General features: G+C 42.0%; 1 long non-coding RNA gene across 1 annotated transcript; it reads right to left on the reverse strand.

The window, feature by feature from the left end:
• Positions 1 to 201: 201 nt before the first annotated feature.
• Positions 202 to 24,112, reverse strand: LOC133251687 (uncharacterized). Its single transcript, XR_009737734.1, has 3 exons — positions 24,037 to 24,112; positions 18,376 to 18,501; positions 202 to 626 (listed from the first exon to the last, which is right to left on the reverse strand). It is a non-coding gene; the product is annotated as an uncharacterized LOC133251687 (long non-coding RNA).
• Positions 24,113 to 24,400: the final 288 nt, after the last annotated feature.

The raw sequence follows: 24,400 nt of genomic DNA on the forward strand, positions 1-24,400 counted from the left end.
GGGAGACTGGCAGCTAGAAAGAAAGCTGCAACCTCCCAATGCTGCACGGATATATAAAACTCTCTCTCTTTTTTTTTTTTTTTTAACAAAGGCAGTGTCTACTAATGTGGACTGCTGAGGACAAAGTCAAGGAGCAGATTTAGTCAGTGACCTCCTTCTCCTCCTAACTGTCCTTGGTTCTAGAGAGAAGTAGCAGCGCTGATGAACAAATATCCATGTGTTTACCAGTGTCTTTCATCTGAGAATCTGCAAGCTTTCCATTACAGTGTTTCGGGTTCCTACACAAAGGCAGGACTAAGATTCAGAAAGAGGAAATGACTGGTAAAGTTCACTGGCGGAGCTAATGCTCTTTGAGGTCCTTCTTTGTTTTGATCATTGATGAATCTCACACTCTTAGACAATGTTTGATATATAGTACGCACCCAAAACACATTTGTTGATTAATCATCATATGAGTCAGGCATAGATAGACTGGAATAAAAGATTTACAAAAAGATATGTTCATTAAACTTGGCTTACCTCCCTCCAAAATCATGTCCAAAAATGTTATAGAGTTACAGATTTTCCTTCCCCTCTTTAATCCTTCTTATCCTGCTGAGGCATGCAATATACCAAGAATAAGACACCTAAAGAGAAAAGAACACAATTGTCTTCATGAACCTAAATCTAGGTTATAGCATTACTTTTATTCATTAATAAACACTTACCACTTATTTGTGCCAAGCAACCTGCTAGCCATTGGAGACGCTAAGGTGAATAAGACACATCTTTCCCTCAAAGACTTTGTAATCATATGTAGAAGACAATCTGACAAGTTCAGCACAAATACAGTCAGATGGAATTTAACAGGGGTTCCAGGCAGGGTGCCAGGGCACTGAGGAACATCTAACAACTTTGAGAGCCTGGAGAATAGGGGGGTGGCCCATCAGATGTGCATGCTAAGTTGCTTCAGTCCTGTCTGACTCTTTGTGACCCTATGGACTGCAGCCCAGCAGGATCCTCTGAACATGGGATCCTCCAGGCAAGAATACCGGAGTGGGTCACCATGCCCTCCTCCAGGGGATCTTCCCAACCCAGGGATCATTTCCTGCAGCCCCTGCATTGCAGGCAGATTCTTTATCATAGAGCCACTGGGGAATACTGAAAAGTATTCTATGCAGTTAAAAAGAGCTAGCCACACAGTAACATACAGCTAAAATAAGTAAACAAGACCTGTTACATAATTTGAAGCAGAAAGTATGTAGCAAACAGCCAGGAGTATAACTAAAACCACTGCTGCTGCTAAGTCGCTTCAGTCGTGCCCAACTCTGTGCGACCCCATAGACGGCAGCCCACTAGGCTCCTCCATCCATGGGATTTTCCAGGCAAGAGTACTGGAGTGGGGTGCCAGTGCCTTCTCCAAACAACTGGCTATAAATCATTTACTAAAAATACAACAGTCTAGCTCATTTGTGAAAGAGAAGATAGATTTAAAACATGTTTTTATCTAAGCCACTTCCTAGGAAACACTAAAGGAAGTAGAAAATTTGAGGAGTTTCTCTCTCATTCCTAAAATGTTCTGACTCAATTAAAGGGAAGATATTAATAAAATACAAATACAAATGAATAGTTTAATTAAGTGAAACATGTTTTGCAAAGTTGAGAGGCAATGTAACATGATGAAAAGGGCAGAGTCTTTGGAGTCTAAAGATGTGGACTTGTTTCATCTCTACAACATAGCAGCTTGTGACTTTGGTCTGTTTGCTGAATATTTTTGAGTCTTAGTTTTCTCATCAATACAATGATATTTTCATTACCTTACTTCTTAGGACTCATGTATGTAAAATACTTGATTGATGGGTAGGGGGATTGTCCTGCCAGCTTGTCTCTTTAGATTCACCCTAGTATTCAATATACCATAGCTATTGTTATTCTCCAGCTCTGGGCTGTGAGGAATAAAAGCCAGTTGAGTAATATTACCTGGAAGGAAGCAAGAGATCTTGGAGAATCTATGTAAGATGAATGCACTCAATGGTGCTACACGGTAATAGAGAAATCAGGCCTTTCAGCTGGTAGTATGCCCACAGTAATTGTCAGTTGCCTTCCTTGAATCCATTTTTTTCTTTTCTAGCTGTGCTCAGGTTCTTATTATCTATGCCTCTTATGAACAGTCATGTTTTTAGGGAAGCTGATTCCTCTCCCACTCCAAGACTGGGCCTTAATGAATCTAAGCACATCAAAATAAGTCCACCCCCGCTTACCACCATGTCCTGCTCAGAAATGGTCATGTGATCCAGTTAAGATCAACGAGACTTGGGGGAAGGGTTGTTGAGGGACATCTAGGAAGGGGGTCCTTAACTCTTCTGAGAGAGCCATGGGAGCCAGCAAGCTCTCTCCATCTCTCTCCCACTGACATTAAATGAGGGAGCATGATGTGTGGCTGGCGGCTGGCAGTCCACCTCTCACCATGAGGGGCACCAGCTGTAAGATGAAGCCAATACAGGATACAGCAGGGTGACGAGATGAAAAGAACTTAAGATTCTTAATGACTTCACTGAGTTGTCATGTTAAACACCACTGAGGCACACCTTCTGCAGGTCCTGTTAAATAAACCTGTACATTTTCTTATTGCTCAAGGCAGTTAAACTAAATTTTCTGTTATTTGTAGCAGCAGGCAGCCTCTAAGTGAAGAAGTCTGGCAAGAAGAAGTATCTCATTTGATTCTCTTACTGTGTGTTATCAAAGAAATAGGAACATTCCAAGTGTAATTTTATATAGTTCATTAGCCAATAGGTATTGAGGGACTCATATTGGGCATAGTGGGACAGATGGAAGAAAATCAAAGATGTAACTCTTGTATTTTAAGAATTCATATTCTATGAAGAAATATAATTTTTATGTTAAGAACTTTATTGAGACATCTCAACCTGTAACTATTAACGTTAGAAAATTTGCAAATTCTTGCCATTGGTAATTTTACTGATTTATTCGTTCATTCATTCATCTTGGTATTTACTAATTAAAGATCTATCTTGTGCAAGATACTGTATCACTTATCACAGACATATATGTCATTTAAAGTTTAGGTTTTGGGTGGGAACTTAGGCCAACTATTACTATATTTTCTTTGACCAGATCTGGAAGTGACGACCCTAAATGTGCTGAGGTAGGGCTTCCCAGGTGGCTCAAGTGGTAAAGAATCCACCTGCCAATGCAGGAGATATGACTTTGATTCCTGGGTCCAGAAGATCCCCTGAAGTAAGAACCTGCTCCAGTATTCTTGCCTGAAAAATTACATGGACAGAGGGGTCTCAAAGAGTCAGACATGACTGAGTGACTGAGCGTGCACACATACGCACACACAGAGACACATATTACTGTACATTGGCCCCTAGAGAGTCACTGTTCTTGATATCCATCCCTTGTGTAATCTTTTCCCACAGAGTCTGGGTTTGGCCATGTGTCCTTGTTTGGCAATGGACATCAGCAGATGTTTCACAGACAAGCTCTTGATAAGCATTTATGCACAGGGCTTGCCTTCTCAGAAAAGCTGCATTGAGACAACCATGCCATGAAACAGCCAAGAATGAAAGATTACAGGGAGAGTAAAAGCCAGCTACTCAGCCATTCTAACGGGGCCCAGTTCCAGCTAACTGCACTCACATTAGTAAGCCCAGGGGAGAGCAAAGGGAGAGCTGCCATGCTAACCCACAGACTTGTGAGAAATAACAAATCATAGTGTTAGGGTGGTGTGCTTCACAGCAATTGATAACTAAAACCTGGGTGGAGTAGTAAAGTAGTGTTGAATGCATTAAAAATGAAAGTCAAAAGGCCCAGATATCATAAGACCTGGGTTCTAGTCTCCTACCACGTGTCAAATTGGGATATTCAACTGCTTACCATATAATCTGATGAGGCTTCACACAAGCTTGAAGTGAGAGAACTCCAAGCTCAGGGAACAGAATTAGAGCCCCAGCTCTAATCCTTTTTCCAAAAGGTGAAATCTTCTATGGCCAAACCCTGGCAGTTCTGGGTATGGTTTTACTATCAAGGGACTATTGTCTGCCTTCAAAATGCTCATAGATAAACAATGGGGACTGCAACAATAATAACAGCTAAAATTTATTAAATAATTTCCATGAAGCTTGGCACTTTACAAGCATCAATTCATTTAACCCTCATAACAACTAAAAGGAAAGTATCATAACCACCTTCAATTTACAGATAAGGAAATGGGGGCTAAAAATGATAACATGCCCAAGATCAAAAAGCTAGTAAGTGGCAGAGCTGTAGGGGTTTGTTTGTTTGTTTGGTTTTTTTTTCCTCATCATCTGCAAGCGGGGGACAGGGGTGATGGATGTGGGGTAAAAAAAATGGCTACCAGAAGAGTGAAATGTGTTTTAGAAAAACCAGTATATGATTATTTCAGAGAGTTTCATCATTTCAGCCTCTGAACTATCCAAGTGAAGAACTCACTTGCTAGGCATGGAGGAGACTGTCAGCTTTTCACTAAAATCTATTCTCCCCTTCTTAAGTGGCTATCCTGCCAGAGACTCCATTTCCCAGTCTCATTTGCAGCTAGGTACATCTATGTAACATGTTGTTGGGAATGAAACGTGAGCAAAAGTGGCATGTGTGGCTTCCAGACTTGGGCCTTGAGACATAGGGCTTGTGCTCCTGCATGCTCTCTTCCCTCTTCCTATTGGTTGGAAGACGAGGTGACAGTCACATGAAGCGACAATGATCAGGTTCATCCATTTGGATGAGAACAACATCCTAGAGATTCCTTCAGGATCTTGTGGGGCACAGACAACCTAAACTGGCCAGGGAGTTATGTGAGAGAAATATGTTTCTGTCTTCTTTAAGCCACTGAAATGTTTATTACAGCAACTAATATTTTGAGCTAAATTAGACAGAAATTAATATATTGATCTTGTACTAAATGAGACTAGGTTGGTTTTCCTCATTAGTTTTCTGTTCCCTAGGCCCTGTGTTTCCAGGGGAGTTTGGTGTGAATTTAAGCAGAACCAAGTCTAGAATGTGAAATCCTCAGAGATCTAAGATGTCTGAGCCAAATCATGCCTGTGGGATACATCTTATATTTTCTCCAAAAGAAGTCCCTAACCTCAGGAAACACTTCTTTTTTTCTAATCTAAAAGTTGAAAGTGTCAGAGAAACCTCATATCTCTGGACATCAGTCCAGAAGCAGGGGTCCACAATGCGGCAGGCCTTCTGGGTGCCCACATTAACATTTCTTATTCTCTTTCCTACTAGAAGAATCTTGATTGTGTTCACAGGGCTGGAAATCATCTGAGTGCTTCCTCTTTACTTATATGTCTGATGCCTTGGCTGGGATATTCAAAACTGGACTCATCAGGAACATCAGCCAAAGTGCCTGCATATTGCTCTCCATGTGGCTTTGGCTTTCCCATTGCATGATGGCCATAGAGTAGTCAAACTTCTCCATAGGCAGCTCAAGTCTCCAAGAGCAAGTGTTCTGGTGAATAAGCCCCATGGCTCTGTGCAGTCTTGTCTCAAAAGTCTCACAGAAGCATATCATCTGTGAAGCAGCCCCCAATCTGCCCAGATTCAAAGGCAGAGAACAGAAACCCTACCTTCTAAGGAATGAGGTGTCAAAGAATTTTTAGTTACATTTTAAAATTGCCACGCCATCCACCAGGATAATGTTATCCCTAGCTCTGGGATATATATCCAAGAGAACCAAGGTAATTCCAGTCTTCCTACTAGTTGATTGGTTTTGGACAATGAAACTAGAGGTAAGAGCTTCTGGGGGCCACTGGACAATCTGCTGTACTCTACCAATTCAAATGCTAATCTCATCCAGAAATATCCTCACAGGCACACAAAGAAATATTTAACCAAATATCTAGGCAGTCACAAGAAACTATGGGGTCTCCTTATAACTTAATCCCTACTAAGAATCATCAATTATGATGCGTATTTGTTTCTCTTCCTTAAGGTGCTCTAATGGATCTATCACTTCATCTAATTCTTTAAGCACAGAAGGATACAGACGATTGACAATTTAGCCTGTGCTATCATCATTAAGGTTACCCTAAGACAAAGGATTTGAGTAACACATACTGGATATTAAAGAATCACTGTGCAAGTTGTAACCTTCATTTCTCTGGCCAGTGAAGTCATACCATTGCTGAGAGCATTGGAACGGCCCCATTGTAAGTGATATAGCAAGCATTTCATCAGCTAGCTGGATGGAGCTTTTAACACATATTTTGAAATTTTTACTCTTTACTGAGCATTTATCAGAGTATATTTTTAAAATGAGAGCCTGCTCGAGGCCAACGTGTCCAAGTGTACTTTGTGAAGCACCAGATGCTTCCATATTAATCTATTTTAAAGGAAAAAAGAGTTTCCTAGTTAAACGTTTGGAACACTAGGTTAAATAGGTTTCCCTCTTCTTCTTTTTTTAAAAATTTTTATTATAAAGTAGATAGAAAACTTGAAAAATAACACAAAAGAACACCCACATATGCACCACTGAGATTCAGTAGTTGTTAACATTTTGCCTTCTTTGCTTTGATACATATTTTTTGTTGTTGATTTTGAATAACTTGAGACTTAGTTGCAGACATTATGACACCATTACACCTCACCTTTGAATACTTGAGTGTGCACCTCCTAAGACATTCTTGTATAACCATAAAGGCATCACCAAAAAATTAACCATAATTCCCTAGTATCACCTAATACCCAGTCCAGATTCAAAACTTCCCTTTTGCCCTCAATATACTTGAACAGATTTTTTTCTTTTGAAGCAAAATAGAATTACATTTGATCATTATGTTTCTTTAGTCTCTTTTATTCTAAAATATTCTCACTGACCTGTAAAAAAAAAAAAAAGATACTGTGCTTTTGAAGAGACCAAGCCAGTTGACTCACGAGATATCACGCATTCTTAATTTTTCTGAGTATTTCCTCACAATACCTTCTAATTTGTTCCTCTCTTCCCAACCAGGTTTCTTTACTGTGGTACCTTTCAGAGTCCTCAACATGTTAATGGGCACCTTTTCTGAGCCTCTGTCATCACAATATCTCTTTGTCTGGGAAATGGCCCCACCTCCAACACACACACACACACACACACACACACACTCAGTCTTCCAGCAGTCACATCTGGACTTCATAACTCCATCTTCAGGGCTACTACATCAAAATCACCTCCTAAACGACTAGGGCAGGTATGACAAGAAGTTACAGAAATTTTGACAGATTTAAGAGGGGAAACTAGGAAAATTAGGGTGTATTAATGGTGAGTTTGAAAGAATTATAGTTGTTGTAGCGGTTCAGTCCAGTCACTCAGTCGTGCCCGACTCTTCACAATCCCATAGACTGCAGCATGCCAGGCCTCCCTGTCCATCACCAACTCCCAGAGCTTACTCAAACTCATGTCCATTGAGTTGGTAAGGGCATCCAACTATCTCATCCTCTGTCTTCCCCTTCTCCTCCGACCTTCAATCTTTCCCAGCATCAGGGTCTTTTCAAATGAGTCAGTTCTTCACATCAGGTGGCCAAATATTGGAGTTTCAGCTTCAGCATCAGTCCTTCCAATGAATATTCAGGATTGATTTCCTTTAGGATGGACTGGTTGGATCTCCTTGCAGTCCAAGGGACTCTCAAGAGTCTTCTCCAACACCACAGTTCAAAAGCACCAATTCTTCGAGGCTCAGCTTTCTTTTTAGTCCAACTCTCACATCCATACATGACTATTGGAAAATCCATAGCCTTGACTAGATGGACTTTTGTTGGCAATGTAATGTCTCTGCATTTTAATATGCTATCTAGGTTGGTCATAACTTTTCTTCCAATGAGTTACCATCTGCAGTGATTTTGGAGCCCCCCAAAAATAAAATCTGTCACTGTTTCCACAGTTTCCCCATCTATTTGCCATGAAGTGATGGGACCAGATGCCATGATCTTAAGTTTTCTGAATGTTGAGCTTTAAGCCAACTTTTCATTCTCCTCCTTCATTCTCCTCAAGAGACTCTTTAGTTCTTCTTTGCTTTCTGCCATCAGGGTGGTGTCATCTGCATATCTGAGGTTATTGATATTTCTCCTGGCAATCTTGATTCCAGCTTGTGCTTCCTCCAGCCCAGCATTTCTCATGATGTACTCTGCATATAAGTTAAATAAGCAGGGTGATGATATACAGCCTTGACGAACTCCTTTCCCTATTTGGAACCAGTCTGTTGTTCCATGTCCAGTTCTAACTGTTGCTTCCTGACGTGCATACAGATTTCTCAAGAGGCAGGTCAGGTGGTCTGGTATTCCCATGTCTTTCAGAATTTTCCACAGTTTATTGTGATCCACACAGTCAAAGGCTTTTGTGTAGTCAATAAAGCAGATATAGATATTTCTCTGGAATTCTCTTGCTGTTTTGATGATCCAGCAGATGTAGGCAATTTAATTTCTGGTTCCTCTGCCTTTTCTAAATCCAGCTTGAACATTTGGAAGTTCGCAGTTCATGTACTGCTGAAGCCTGGCTTGGAGAATTTTAAGCATTAGTTTCCTAGCATGTGAGATGAGTGTAATTGTACGGTAGTTTGAGCATTCTTTGGCATTGCCTTTCTTTGGGATTGGGATGAAAACTGACCTTTTCCAGTCCTGTGGCCACTGCTGAGTTTTCCAAATTTGCTGGCATATTGAGTGCACCACTTTCACAGCATCATCATTTAGGATTTGAAATAGCTCAGCTGGAATTTCATCACCTCTGCTAGCTTTGTTCGTAGTGATTCTTCCTAAGGCCCACTTGACTTTGCATTCCAGGATGTCTGGCTCTAGGTGAGTGATCATACCATCGTGATTATCTGGGTTGTGAAGCTCTTTTTTGTACAGTTGTTCTGTGTATTCTTGCCACCTTGCCGGGAGCCAGCATGAGGAACTCCGCCCGTAGCAAAGGTCATGAGGAAGGAGGCTCGGCATATGCAAAGGCGGGATCAAGCCTCAGGAGTCCCCCTGGAAATTCTTGAGCATCTACCCCCAAACCAGAGTCTGCCTACTTTACTGCTTTGTGCTCTCGCCTACACCTCTGACTTTACGGGGGGCTGTCCCCCATCACCTCTTTCTGAACAAGAGTTAACTTACAGCTCCAGTTAATAAAGTCCCTGGGCGTGACAAGAGTGTTTCAACCTACAAACTCCTTTGGAAGTCCTCTAGCCTGCCTGAATAGGTTCTTCTGGCCACATGTGATTGTTCAGAGCCTCCCAACTGTGAGAGACATGAGATGTTCTAAACTGTCTAAATACAGATTCCTTTGAGCAGTTAAAAGATTGATTATAAATTGTATTGGTGAAGGGTTTTTCACTTTTTGGGCCAATGTTTGCTGCTAAGTTTCCATATCCCTTACCTACTGTGTCCCTGGGAGTGTATTGATTAATATAATTGGTGTATAGGAATGTAAGTAGTAGCTTTAATGTTTGTAACCTTGGACCCTTGTAACCTTGGACCCTTGTAACCTTGGACCCCTAATTCTTTTCTTGTTATAGCCCACCACACCTTTGCCCTATAGGAATGCAACTTTATCTAATGCTTTCGGAGGGTGGCGCCTGACTTTAGAATAATCACCTTTAGAGAAAAATAAGTTTTCTGAAGAAAGGATCTTAAAATGTTGACAAGCCCCCTGGCCAGAAGATGATGTAAATCATCTAAACTTTTGCATATGATAAGTTTGAACGCCTGGCTTTGATAGGGATCAAGGACTGCTGTCCTTGCATGACTCTACCCCTTCCCCCATTATCCTCTATGCACAACTCAAGGTATAAAAACTACTTTGGAAAATAAAGTGTGGGCCTTGTTCACCGAAACTTGGTCTCCTCATGTCATTCTTTCTCTCACCTTCTGGCTGAATTCTCATCTGGAATGTGGAGGCTCATCAAGCCTACTAATTATGCCTGGGCTTCTAAGATCTGACCGGGGAGGCCTTAGTGTCTCCTCTTCTTCAGGAGAATGGGAGGACGCCTGCGGCCTATGTAGGTGATGCAAATTCCTTATTTTGGAATTTTATTAGCTTTCCATGTAAACCAAGTTATTCAGCCTCTTTCTTCACTGAATTTTCTCACTGAGCTATCCTTATTTAACCACTCTTTATATCTTTAATTCTATCGTATCCTGATCGCCAAAGCCGTCTCCCCTTCGAATTCCCTGGATCTACCGGGGCTGGATCTCGGTACCACCTCTTCTTAATATCTTCTGCTTCTGTTAGGTCCATGCCATTTCTGTTCTTTATTGAGCCCATCTTTGCATGATATGTTCCCTTGGTATTTCTAATTTTCTTGAAGAGATTTCTAGTCTTTCCCATTCTATTGTTTTCCTCTATTACTTTGCACTGATTGGTGAGGAAGTCTTTCTTATTTCTCCTTGCTATTCTTTGGAACTCTGCATTCAAATGGGTGTATATCAAATGGGTATATATTTCCTATTCTCCTTTGCTTTTCGTTTCTCTTCTTTTCACACCTATTTGTAAGGCCTCCTCAGGCAGCCAGTTTGCTGTTTTTCATTTCTTTTTGTTGGGGATGATCTTGATCCCTGTCTCCCTGTCTCTTGATCCCTGATTCATGTACAATGACATGAACCTCCATCTATAGTTCTTCAGTCATTCTGTCTATCAGATCTAATCCCTTGAATCTATTTCTCACTTCCACTGTGACAGTAAGGGATTTGATTTAGGTCATCCCTGAACGGTCTAGTGGTTTTCCCTACTTTCTTCAATTTAAGTCTGAATTTGGCAATAAGGAGTTGATGATCTGAGCCACAGTCAGCTTCCGGTCTTGTTTTTGCTGACTGTATAGAGCTTCTCCATCTTTGTCTGCAAAGAATATAATCAATCTGATTTCAGTGTTGACCATCTGGTGATGTTCATGTGTAGAATCTTCTCTTGTGTTGTTGGAAGAGGCTGTTTGATATGACCAGTGCATTCTCTTGGCAAAACTCTATTAGCCTTTGCCCTGCTTCATTCTGTACTCCAAGGCCAGATTTGCCTGTTATTCCAGTGTTTCTTGACTTCCTACTTTTGCATTCCAGTCCCCTATAATGAAAAGGACATCCTTTTTTGGGTGTTCTAGAAGGTCTTGTAGGTCTTCATAGAACCATTCAACTTCAGCTTATTCAGCATTACTGATCGGGGCATAGACTTGGATTAGTATGACACTGAATGGTTTGCCTTGGAAACGAACAGAGCTCATTCTGTCATTTTTTGAGACTGCACCCAAGTACTTCATTTCAGACTCTTTTGCTAACTGTGTTAGCTACTCCATTTCTTCTAAGGGATTCTTGCCCACAGTAGTAGATATAATGGTCATCTGAGTTAAATTCACCCATTCCAATCCATTTCAGCTTGCTGATTCCTAAAATGTTGACATTCACTCTTGCCATCTCATGTTTCACCACTTCTAATTTGCCTCGATTCATGGACCTAACTTTCCAGGTTCCTATGCAATATTGCTCTTTACAGCATTGGACTTTATTTCTATCACCAGTCATATCCACAATGGGTGTTTTGTTTTGTTTTGTTTTTGTTTATTTTGCTTTGGCTCCATCTTTTCATTCTTTCTGGAGTTATTTCTCCACTGATCTCCAGTAGCATATTGGGCACCTGCCAACCTGGGGAGTTCATCTTTCAGTGTCCTATCTTTTTGCCTTTTCATACTGTTGATGGGTTCTCAAGGCCAAAATACTGAAGTGGTTTGCCCTTCCCTTCTCCAGTGGACCACATTTTGTCAGAACTCTTCACCATGACCCGTCCATCTTGGGTGGCCCTACACAGCATGGTTCATAGTTTCATTGAGTTAGACAAGGCTGTGGTCCAGTTGTAGCTGTAGATATTGGTAATGGCCACACCTTAAGGAAACAGGTAAGAGAAATGTGCTGAGTTAGAGCCCTAGAGAAGACACGACCAAGATGCCACAAACAAAGATAAAGCCAGGCTGAACACAGCAGGACAAGGTCAGGTCTGGCTTATATGTTGATTTGATGGAAAGTTATTTCCTGTGGGGATCAGTCGGCTAAAGAAAAGTTTGTTTTTGCACAGAGGATCATTATTTGTATGGACTCAGAAAAAAAAGTCTGGGCTAGAAAACAAGAAAGTAAAAGGGAGCAAGGAAGGCACTCAGTTTGGCAGACACATGGCAAAGTGAAAGAAAGAGGTTAATGTAAGAAGGAAGCTAAACTGTCAGAAAGTCAACCAAGCCTTCCTAGAAGGAATAGGACACAGCAGAGGGGACCAAAGTACTGAAGACATATCCTGCCATGCAAAGCCCAGGACCCTGCATACCTGAGGATGGCAGTGTCTTAAAAAGCAGATGGCAGAGGCAGTCTGGCTCACAAAGACCTGGGGAAGCCAGATTCAGAAGCAACAGCAAAGTCAGAAACGTGGACATGTGATATTCCAGGTGGAAAGAAGGAGAGAAATACTGGGTTATCCTGGAAGCAAGTTGCATAAACCCAACCAATTCCCTAACAAGAAAGGGTGAAGTCAGCCACTGTGTTCAAGATTTAAAATGTTGTTCACAAGTGATGTGGAGACCTTGACACTATACAGAGTCCCCCACCACCACCACTACGCAGCATATGCATGACAGGAACTGTGGGCTTGACAGGGTGTTAGTAGGGAACACACAGCCCCTAAGCTATGGGTCTCATGTGAAGGGATTTCAATTAGACTAACACTATTGGACTTTCTCCCCTGTTGGAGTTGTGTGAGCATGTGTATGTGTGTGTGTGTGCACGCGCACACATACAGTCACGTCTGGCTCTTTGCAACCCCATGTACTGTAGCCCACCAGGCTCCTGTGTCCATGGAATTTTCCAGGCAAGAATATTGGAGTGGGTTGCCATTTCCTTCTCCAGGGAATCTTCCTGACCCAGGGGTAGAGCCCACGTTTCTTGCATCTCCTACACTGGCAGGCGGATTCTTTAGCACTAGTGCCATGTGGGGAGCCTGCTGGGGTTAGAGGGACCCAACTGACAACAAACAAACAAAAAGCCTTTTCCATATCTGTGTTCTAAACCAATATTTTGGGAGAAAATGAAATTCAGGGATGAAACCCTCTGATAAAGCCCAAAGATAACAAAATCCAAAGAATTAAAGTGCACATGCCTTGCCCTTGTTTGAAAAAAATTAAAAGACATCCTTGAATGTCAACTCCGTGTAGTCTCTTCTGGGGGTGTTCCCAAGCCAGGGAGAGCTGTATGTCCCTCAGCAGAGTCAGCTGCAGCTCCTCTCTTCCTGGAATAAGTCAGTTCTTTAGGATCTCTTTGGTTCCATCTGTTCAGTTCCCATATTTTGATGAGTCTCATTCTTTTAAAGAGTTTGAAGTGTTAAGAGGAAGCAGAATATTATTGTAGCATGGCCCCTCATATACTTATCAAAATTAGGAAACAAAGCACTTCCCACCCATAGAATAATAGCTAAACAAAATGGTTTTCCCAGAATCAAGTACTTGGTGTCCTCAGAGATTTCCAGCAGAGACTTAGGATCTGAGAGAAGGAAGGATCTTGGTCTCAGCTTCCCAGACTGGCTGTCAGTTTGTCAATGCAGATGGTCCAACTGTGAAGGTAAACTCAATTAGGAGAAATCTTTTCATTAGAGGTTTACTTGGCATCATGTTTAAAAAACCTCAGATGAGAGGAAGATCCATCTATGCATTTATGCGGTTATCTGAGACAGACGGAACTGAATCACTCCTGCCTTCTTGCAAGTTTAGAAATGTACAAAAGTACTGTAGAGGCCTCAGTCTCCCTCTTAGTGATTAAAGATCTCTTCAAGGTGATTTCCACTCTGAGCCCTCCTACTGGATTGAGCAGGGCCTCCATCATGTCATGGGGCTCTCTTAGAACATATGTTTTCAGTCCTTTGCCTCAGCAGCTGTTTTCAGTGACTTTGGCGAAGCAATCTGCTTCTAGGCAGGCTTTCTCCAGAGGCATCTTGACTCTGCATGGTGCAGAGTGACTGAGCATGTGACATCCTACAGAAATCCAAGAAATCCCTTCATGCTTCCCTCTCTGGGCCAGAATGCAAAATGGAATTTGGAGCAGCCCATGTAGTGCCACCTTACGCATGCCTGTCATGGCCAATTTCCTGTTAAAAGGCCCTTTGGTGGTCTTTAGCAGGTGAAGGGCCAGATGCCTTCTAGATTAAATGCAGTTAAAGAAAGATCCACATCATAACTGGGTACACAAAATAATTAAAAATCAGGTATGAAAGTGAATATTTATTTAGAGTTGGCAGATAATCATAAAAATATAAAATTAAAACATGAAAATAGCAAACATTCATTAATCAATTGCCAGAAATACCTCTAAAATACTTTTATCCTACATTTTCTGTCTACCTATTCTTTAGCCATTGCTTCACATTTTATGACAATATTTTCTATAAAAAAGAATAGATAACTAAATTTTTCTTATAGTGCAGTTAGTCTTTAAAAACTATTTTAGTTGAAATATAGTTGACTTACAATATTATATTAGTTTCAGGTGTTCAGTTCAGTTCAGTTCAGTCGCTCAGTCGTGTCCAACTCTTTGCGACCCCTTGAATCACAGCACGCCAGGTCTCCCTGTCCATCACCAACTCCTGGAGTTCACTCAAACTCACGTCCATCAAGTCAGTGATGCCATCCAGCCATCTCATCCTCTGTCGTCCCCTTTTCTTCCTGCCCCCAATCCCTCCCAGCATCAGGGTCTTTTCCAATGAGTCAATTCTTCCCATGAGATGGCCAAAGTACTGGAGTTTCAGCTTCAGCATCAGTCCCTCCAATGTACACCCAGGACTGATCTCCTTTAGAATGTACTGGTTGGATATCCTTGCAGTCCAAGGGACTCTCAAGAGTCTTCTCCAACACCACAGTTCAAAAGCATCAATTCTTTGGCACTCAGCTTTCTTCACAGTCCAACTCTCACATCCATTCATGACCACTGGAAAAACCATAGCCTTGACTAGATGGACCTTTGTTGGCAAAGTAATGTCTCTGCTTTTCAATATGCTATCTAGGTTGGTCATAACTTTCCTCCCAAGGAGTAAGCGTCTTTTAATTTCATGGCTGCAATCACCATCTGCAGTGATTTTGGAGCCCCCAAAAATAAAAGTCTGACACTGTTTCCACTGTTTCCCCATCTATTCCCATGAAGTGATGGGACCAGATGCCATGATCTTCGTTTTCTGAATGTTGAGCTTTAAGCCAACTTTTTCACTCTCCTCTTTCATTTTCATCAAGAGGCTTTTTAGTTCCTCTTCACTTTCTGCCATAAGGGTGGTGTCATCTGCATATCTGAGGTTATTGATATTTCTCCCGGCAATCTTGATTCCAGCTTGTGCTTCTTCCAGCCCAGCGTTTCTCATGATGTACTCTGCATATAAGTTAAATAAACAGGGTGACAATATATAGCCTTGACGTACTCCTTTTCCTATTTGGAACCAGTCTGTTGTTCCATGTCCAGTTCTAACTGTTGCTTCCTGACCTGCATATAGGTTTCTCAAAAGGCAGGTCAGGTGGTCTGGTATGCCTATCTATTTCAGAATTTTCCACAGTTTATTGTGATCCACACAGTCAAAGGCTTGGCATAGTCAATAAAGCAGAAATAGATGTTTTTCTGGAACTCTCTTGCTTTTTCCATGATCCAGCGGATGTTGGCAATTTGATCTCTGGTTCCTCTGCCTTTTCTAAAACTAGCTTGAACATCAGGAAGTTCATGGTTCACGTATTGCTGAAGTATGTACAACATAGTAATTCAAAATTTTTATAGATTATACTCCATTTAAAATCATTACAAAACATTGGCTGTATTTCCTGTGCTGTACAACTTATCCTTGTAGCTTATTTATTTTATACATAGTTATTTGTGCTTCCTAATCCCCTACCACCAACTTGGCTCTCTTCCCTTCCCTCTCTTCACTAGTAACCACTAGTTTGTTCTCTGTATCTGTGAACCTGTTTCTATTCTGTTATATTCATTCATTGTTTTCTTCCACATATAAGAGATAACATACAGTATTTGTCTTCCTCTGTCATTTCACTAAGCATAATACCCTCTAGATTCATCCATGTTGTTGCAAGACAATTTCATTCTTTTTTATGACCGAGTAGTATACCACTGTGTGTGGGGTATACCATTCTTTATCCATTCATCTGTCAATGGGACCGTGGTTGCTTCCATGTTTTGGCTATTGTAAATAACACAATTATGAACACTGGGATGCATGTATCTATTCAAATTAGTGTTTTCATTTTTCTTCAGATATATACCCAGGAGTGGAACTGCTAGATCATATGGTAATTCTATTTTTGAGCTTTTTGAGGAACCTCCATGTTGTTTTACATAATGGCTGCACCAGTTTGTATTTCTACCAACGGTGCACAAGGGTTCCCTTTTCTCCACATCTTCGCCAACACTTGTTACTTGTAGACTTTCTGATGATAGCCATTCTGACAGGTATAAGGTGACAGTACACTGTGGTCCTGATTCGCATTAAGCATTTTTCAATTGACAGGAAGCATAAAACAGTTTGTAGTGCTAATGCAGGTTTGTATATTCATAGGAATTCTGATAAATTCTGTTTCCTATGATTCCCATCAAGAGAGGTGTATGGTGAAAATTCACAGTTTAAATGCTGTATTATTGAGCATATCCCATGTGTACTCTGTCTATGAGAAAAGAACACTGTGCTGATGACAGAATTTTCCTTAGAGTAGTTTCTGGCTCTATCATTTCAAGTCAGTTTTTTTCCTCCAGGATTCCCATGCTTTCTGAGCCAGACAGTACAGCACATACTCACATTTTGATAGAACCTTACCCCTGACCTCCATGTCAGCAAATGAGAAGAGTCATCACAGTGGACTGTGAGAGCCACTTTTGGAGTCATTTCTACACTAGGACAACCAGCAAAAACATAGCTATACACAGAATTGGATGCAAATCATATAAATAGATCCAAGACAAATCCCTGAAATGCCTGAGTGATTGAAGGGAAAGAGACAATGGCCTCAATCCACTGAGATCACCTTACTTTTGTACATTTTTACAGAAGCATATGACCACTATTCCTTTCCCTCTTCTCTTTCCTTCTTGAACAGCTTTTTCCTAAAGCCAGCAAGTAGGACAGTGCAGAGACATGCTAGTTGGCTGGAGGAGTGGGGTGATGCTTCGTGGCTCAGAGTGCTGTAGATAGTGACATGGTGGTGGAGTGAGTCTCGCTTGTGCGGAGAGAGAAGGGGGTGGATGGGAGGCCCTACAGTGGCTTAGAGCTCAGTCTCTCTGACGTTCCTGCCTCAAATGCATGATCTGAATCTAATCACGAGGAAACACCAGACAAACCTCAACTGAGAGACATTCCATAGAATAAATGTCAATGTCATGAACATTAAGGGAAGCCTGGGGAACTACCCCAGACAAAGCAGCGAAAGAGACAGGACAACTAAACATAACATTGTAAAGCAACTACACTCCAATAAAAATTAAAAAAACAGAGATAAGACAACTAAGGCCAACTTGATTCTGAACTAGATTTGAGGAGATTTGAGGCTTAGTAGTTGAAGTTAGATAGTGTTTACTTCCTGATTTTGAGGGCTGTGTTGTGGTTCTGCAGAAAAGTATCCTCTTTTGGAAGAAACACACACTAAAGCACTAGGAGCTGATGGAGCATCAGATTGGCAGCATAACCTCAGTGGTTGTTGGGGAACAGAATTCCCTGTATTACTTTCCTGTAACTTTGTATGTTTCCAAATTACATTAAAATGATACAGAGGATGACCATGTGAACTCATTACCAGGGTCTCTTAGGACCTTGGCAATGGCCCACAAATGTGAGGGGATCTGAAAGTTAAGTTTCATTAACTTTACTGCCTCCAACTGCAGGCAATATTCTATCTAGTGTTGTCTGAAAAGCTAATGAAGCAAGATAGTTTTCCTATAATTTAGTCCTTAAGTAAGGATTTCTGAGGTCTCTGCAGCCTCCCTACCTCTGCTGAGACCCAGTGCAGTGGAATGAATGTGTTCTGAACAAGGTTCAAAGTCAAGGAGCAACAGTCTGCATTCTAAGGCCCTCTGGGTTGTGCCTTTGCTGGGCCCACATAGCTCTACATATACTTGCTAAGCCCAACATGTGTGTGTTAGTCACTCAGTCATGCCCAACTCATTAGATAACATGGACTGTAGCCCACCAGGCTCTTCTATCCATGAAAATTGTCTAGGCAAGAATACTGGAGTGGGTTACCATCCCCTTCTCCAGGGGATCTTCCTGACTCAGGGATAGAACCCAGATCTCCTGCATTGCAGGCAGTCTCTTTAACATCTGAGTCACCAGGGAAGCCTCTTAAAAAAATATGGGACGCTTCACAAATTTGCTAAGTCTGGCTTGGTACTTACAGCCAGTGTTTTGCTTGAGGCTCAGGGCAGACTATCTGATATTCAGTGACCAAACTCCTTTCTCTACCCACCACTTACAGCTGGCTTACATATCATTTGCTTCATGCCCAGGACTTGGCGTTCTACCTGGAAGACAGAAGTCAGAAGTGAACAAGAAACCTTCTAATTTTTTCTTAATCACCACCCTTCACTCCCTTTTTGGTATGCTCAGCTCAGCCCCCTCCTCCTTTCTACATATCTGTATGTCTGCAGAGTACAATCTCATCTGTCCTCTCAAGGCAGCACCTTGGAGGCAGAAGGCAGTGGTTTGGGTATGTAAATTAAATCCAGAAGACTGTGAGCAAGTCCATTTGGCTGCACATTTAAGCCACTCAAATCTGCATGGTAAGTCACATGTCTGACTCTTTGCAACCTCATGGATGGTAGCCCTCCAGGCTTCTCTGTCCCTGGGATTTCCCAGGCAAGAATACTGGAGTGGGTTGCCATTCCCTTCTCCCAACCCAGGGATCAAACTCAGGTCTCCTGCATTTCAGGCAGATTCTTAACTGACTGACCTACCACAGAAGCCCAAGAATACTGGAGTAGATAGCTTATCTCTTCCCCAGGGGATCTTCCCAAGCCAGGGATTGAACCAGGGTCTCCAGCATTGCAGGCAGATTCTTTACCAGCTGAGCTACCAGGGAAGCCCAGGTCATGGTTAGCATAAAGCATATTGTCTGTACAATTTAGGCACGGTGAGTCACCTTTATTTCTTAGGGAAATTTTTACATAAGTGTAGGAGATGTTTACCAGCCAAGTTACCAGACACCAGCCAAGGATCAATCTTGCAAGCAGAGCTTTTTAAGGATAGTAGTCTCAGGTCAGATATGTTAACTGTTCTGCACAGGAGAAGTGAGGAGAAGGGAGATCTCAAGTATGGTATTCAAGTTTTTACCTTAAGCATGTCAACATACAGTGTTGTCACAGAGATGGAGGAGACAAAGGAAGCACAGATTTATGGGAGAATTTTAATATTTCAATTTTGAACATATAAAATTGGAGACAACTGATTATGGGATATCAGGTTAAACTATGCTGTTGCAGTTACAAACAACCTTAAAATGTCAGTGCCTTAACATAACAAAAGTTCACCTCTCACATAAGTTACATGTCTTTTATGGCTTGATGAGAGTGTGTTGGGGTGGTGATTGATGGAGACTCCACCATCTAGAAATTCAGTTGTTATATAAAAAGACACACCTGCTTTCCTATGCTTCGGTCTGGGAGCGACACTCTGCATTTTCACCCACAGCACACTGGCCGAAACTAGTCACACAGCCTCAACTGACTGTAAGGGGGCTGGGCAGTGCAGGCTAGGAGATGGGATGTCTGAGGGACACCACTGTTTCTGGCACAATATCCAGGTGGGGAAAGTATGCAGACATCCGCAGAAATGAATGTTGTGTAAACTTTCATTTTGGAGTTGTAAGCAGATAGGTGGTATATAAAGTCATCGTCACTATCTCATGATCATAATCCCAATGGCCAAATACAGGCTGTGTTATCACCCTTTTCTGGTTTGAAGAAAGTAGCAAATTCCAATTGGTGGGTACTCTTCAAATTTTCCTGTAGTGATACTGCTGCTGCTGCTGCTAGCAACATACAAAGTTCTCACTAGCTTGCAAGACGAACTTTGGATTATTACTGAAGGCAGTTTTTGAACCTCTCAGAAAGAAAGGTTTGGTCTCAGAAAAACTTGCCTACAAACAGCTTGATCCTAAGAGCAAGAGTAGGGGATGAGTTCCCTGGTGGTCCAGTGGTTAAGACCCTGTGTTTCCAATGCAAGGGGTGGGGATAGGGTGGGGGGCACCAGGTTCGATCCCTGGTCAGGGAACTGGATCCCATGTGTCACAACCAAGAGCCTGCATGGCCCAACTGAGGAAAAAAAGATCCTACATGCCACAATGTTGGGAAAGATTGAAGGCGGGAGGAGAAGGGGACGACAGAGGATGAGATGGCTGGATGGCGTCACTGACTCAACGGATGTGAGTTTAAGTGAACTCCGGGAGTTGGTGATGGACAGGGAGGCCTGGCGTGCTCCAATTCATGGGGTCGCAAAGAGTCGGACACGACTGAGCTACTGAACTGAACTGACATGCCACAATGAAGATGGAAGACCCAATGTGCCGCAAATAAGACCCAGCAGCGCCAAATAAATTTTTTTTTTTTTTTAAAAAGCAGGGGGTTCACAAAGGTGGGAAGGGACATTTGAAAGTATTTATAGACAAAGATATTGAGGGGCAAGATGACAGAGAAATAGGTGTTTGTGGTGATTGGGAACAAAACTCCTTGCCAGGGCTACCACTAGGTGTCACTAGTAGGAAAGGGAAAGCTGAAAGAACAAATGGAGGAAGGCACAGACACCAAAATTAGTTCCAAGGAGAGAAGTAGAAACTACCCTCAAATGTTCTCAGGTAGAACTTTGTGGAAGTGTTGCCCACACTGACTGGAACTGTTCTATTGCAACAAAAGGAAGGCAGGGGGAAGGAAGGGGAGAGGGAGGGAGAGAAAGAGAGAGGAAGGAAAGGAGGGAGTGAGGAAAGGAAAAGTAGGAAAGGACAGAAGGAATCATGAATTTTATTCTGAATGTAATGACTCTGGGGCTTCCCTGGTGGCTCAGATGGTAAAGAATCTGCCTGCAATGCAGGAGACCCAGGTTTGATCCCTGGATTGGGAAGATCCCCTGGACAAGTGAATGGCTACCCACTCCAGTATTCTTGTCTGGAGAATTCCATGGACAGAGATGCCTGGTGGGGTACAGTTCGTGGAGTCACAAAGAGACACAACTCAGAGACTAGCACATTTTCATAATGACTTTCAAATGGGCTTTATGGGTTCCTGCTGTTAGCTCATGCCCTGTGCCAGGTAGGCTGGGCACATAGCTTTGTGCGTGTCTCACAAGTTGAGAGAGGTAGTTTATTCTGCCACCCGCTACAGTTTTCTAAGCATTTCATATCTTCACATGACCAACCATATTAATACTTTAGGTAAAGGTATAAGAAACTTTTTCACGTCTTTCACTTTTCTTGTGTACCCATGAGTACGTATCTGCTGTGATCCCAACCTGACCACATATCTGCTGAGGTCTTCAATTAATTCAAAATCAGATTTAAGATCAGTGGATCTAAGATGTGTCTTATTTTAATGCCCCTGTGTGCACGCATGCATGCTAAGTTGCTTCAGTCACGTGCAACTCTTTTCGACTCCATGCATGGTAGTCCTCCAGGCTCCTCTGAGGTCCATGGGATTCTCCAGGCAAGAATACTGGAGTGGGTTGCCATTCCCTTCACCAGAGGATCTTCCAAACTCAGGAATCAAACCTGTGGTTCTTATGTCTCCTGCATTGGCAGGAGGGTTCTTTACCACTAGAGCCACCTGGGAAGCTCCTTAATGCCCAAATAGTAACAAAGCAAAAAAGAATTTTTAATTAAAAGTTCTTATATAGTTCTTCAATGATACAAGTTGAGTACTGCTAACACACTCCATGTGCTGGTAAAGTAATTTGAGACAGTTAACAGATAATTTAAATGATAATAAACCCAAATATATTTTATTATCACTTTGGTAAAGCAATTCATCAAAATTAGATGGTTAGGAAGTTCCCTAGTGGTCCAGTGGCTAAGACTTTGCATTCCCAAAGCAGGGGGACCTCATTTGATCCCTGGTCAGGGAGCTAGCTCCCCAGTGCTTCAGGGTGTGGCCCCCTAAAAAAAATAGCTAGGTACACAAATTCATTATTCTGAGCTTCTCAACCTTTTACACATTTTAGCTTATAGAGGGGGAAAAGGGCATTTATATGGCATACTGGGGTCAATGGACGAGGTCCCGGGGTTTCAGCTGCCCCTGACCCATTGGGCCTCTCTAGGATCTGTGATCAGTATGTCAGCATGTGAAATGCAGACTGTGGCTTCCAACCTTAAAGTTGCACTGGAATCACTGAGGAACTTAGAAAAAAATATGTTGATTCCCTCTCCTCCCATGACCCCTCGAGGTTTATTTCATTGGTCTAGAATCATGACTCCCAGGTGACTAAAGTGTGACCAAAGAACCACTGCATTAGAAGATAGTCAAGGAAACTTTAAAATCCTATCAGACTCACACATGTACCCCAATATTCACAGCAGTATTAATGTGAGAGTTGGACTATAAAGAAAATTGAGCACTGAAGAATTGATACTTTTGAGCTGTGGTGTTGGAGAAGACTCGAGAGTCCCTTGGACTGCAAGGAGATCCAACCAGTCCATTCTCAAGGAAATCAGTCCTGAATGTTCATTGGAAGGACTGATGTTGAAGCTGAAACTCCAATACTTTGGCCACCTGATGGGAAGAGCTGACTCATTTGAAAAGACACTGATGCTAGGAAAGACTGAAGGCAGGAGAAGAAGGGGACAACAGAAGATGAAATGGCTGGATGGCATCACCGACTCAATGGACATGAGTTTGAGCAAGCTCCATGAGTTGGTCATGGACAGGGAGGCCTGGTGTGCTGTAGTCCACGGGGCCACAGAGTCAGACACAACTGAGCGACTGACCTGAGGACATGGAAGCAACCTAGATGTCCATCAACAGATGAATGGATAAAGAAGATGTGGTACACATATACAATGGAATATTAGCGATAAAAAAGAACAAATTTGAGTCAGTTCTAGTGAGGGCGATGAACCTAGAGCCTGTCATACTGAGTGAGGTAATTCAGAAAGAGAAAAAAATATATAGTATATTAACGCATACACATGGAATTTAGAAAAATAATACTGATGAACCTATTCACAGGGAAGGAATGGAGTCACAGGTATACAGAAGGGACTTAAGGACACAGTGGAAGGAAAGACTGGGACAAAAGGAGAAAGTTACACCCACGTGTAAAAGAGATAACTGGTGAAAAATTGCTATATAATACCGCGAGCCCAGCTTGACGCCCTGTGAAGACCTAGAGGGGTGGGAAGCGGGGATGGATGGGATGCTCAAGAAGGCTGGGATATACATATAATATGGCTGATTCTTATAAAGCAATTTTCCTCCAGTTAAAAAAATAAAAACCTATCAGACTCATCTAGCTTCCAACTTTGAACACATGCATGTGTGGGGGTTTTTTGTTTTGTTTTTTTTTTCCTCAAAGAAATATAAATAGAAAAAAACAAAGTTGCAAAGTTCAAGAGATGAGAGTGAAACCCATCTCCCAACCCACCCCCGCCAAGTTTAAAGACCCAATTGTTTAAGCTTATGTGCATATATCTACATTATTTGTATCTAGAAAATAACTTTTATTTACCACAAAGAAAGCATACTACACAGTATTCCACACTTTGTAACAAATTCATTCATTACATCATGAATCGTACCTGTGAGTATGTGGTTAGAAAGTAATTCACATGTCTACATTGTATTTAACCACTTCCCAGCTGATGCTCATTTGAGTTATTGTCACTTTTCTGGCAATAAACACCATTATACATTATATGCTGGAGAAGGCAATGGCAACCCACTCCAGTACTCTTGCCTGGAAAATCCCATGGACGGAGGAGCCTGGTGGGCTGCAGTCCATGGGGACGCTAAGAGTCGGACACGACTGAGCGACTTCACTTTCACTTTCACGCATTGGAGAAGGAAATGGCAACCCACTGTAGTGTTCTCGCCTGGAGAATCCCAGGGATGGGGGAGCCTGGTGGGCTGCGGTCTACGGGGTCGCACAGAGTAGAACACGACTGAAGCGACGTAGCAGCAGCAGTATACATTATATGCATTGTGACGAACTCCAGTAAATATTTTTATGAGGTAAATTTCTGGAAGACACACTCCGGGTGAGTTCAATAAACACCACTATACATTGATTATATGCATCATGACAAACTCTAAATATTTTTATGAGGTACATTTCTAGAAGACAGACCCCTGAGTGAGTTCAATAAACACCATTATACATAGATCATACGAATAGTGACGAACTCTAGTAAATATTTTTATAAGGTAAATTTCTAGAAGGAAG

Source organism: Bos javanicus, chromosome 7, assembly GCF_032452875.1.
Source record: "Bos javanicus breed banteng chromosome 7, ARS-OSU_banteng_1.0, whole genome shotgun sequence".
Lineage (NCBI taxonomy): Eukaryota > Metazoa > Chordata > Mammalia > Artiodactyla > Bovidae > Bos > Bos javanicus.